Here is a 685-nt window from a genome sequence, read left to right on the forward strand (position 1 = left end):
AAATAGATAACATTAAGAGATTAAAGGAAGAAGAAAAGGAGTTCTGAATCTTCTCTGGAAGGAGTCTTGATTTTTCTCTCCAAAAACTCTCTAAATCTCTCAAGATTTTCTCTCTCAAAAGTTGCAGGAAAATAAAGCTTAGGTCTAAACAATGACCATAAAATCCTATATATATTCCTAAAACACGTCCAGGGACTAATGATGCAAATATGGAAACTTTAGGGCAGTTTTGTAAATTTTCAAAACTTGTGAGAAAACTTCTGATTCTTCTGTTGGATGATGCATCAATCGACACCATCACTTGCATCGACCGATGAAAGTCTCTGAACTTGTCTCCCAACTTCACAACTTAGCCTCAATGCTTGAATGTGCTCCAAATCCTCCTATTTAGCTTCATTATGCTCCCATCCATGCTAAATCCTATAAAAACTCAAAAGACTCTAAAAATACCAAAAACTCTATAAATAAGACTTATATCATGGCTAAAAACACCTACAAACCATGATATATCAACTCCTCCAGACTTAGCATTTGCTTGCCCTCAAGCAAAAAATCTTGTTTCTCATTTTTTTTGGGTCAACACCCTAAATCTTTTATACTTGAATGTTTTTCATGTTTACCAAATTTCCCCCAAATTGTTTACACCACAAAAAAAAAAAAAAAAAAAAAAAAAAAAAAAAAAAAA

The sequence above is a fragment of the Camelina sativa genome, chromosome 19 (assembly GCF_000633955.1).
Source record: "Camelina sativa cultivar DH55 chromosome 19, Cs, whole genome shotgun sequence".
Lineage (NCBI taxonomy): Eukaryota > Viridiplantae > Streptophyta > Magnoliopsida > Brassicales > Brassicaceae > Camelina > Camelina sativa.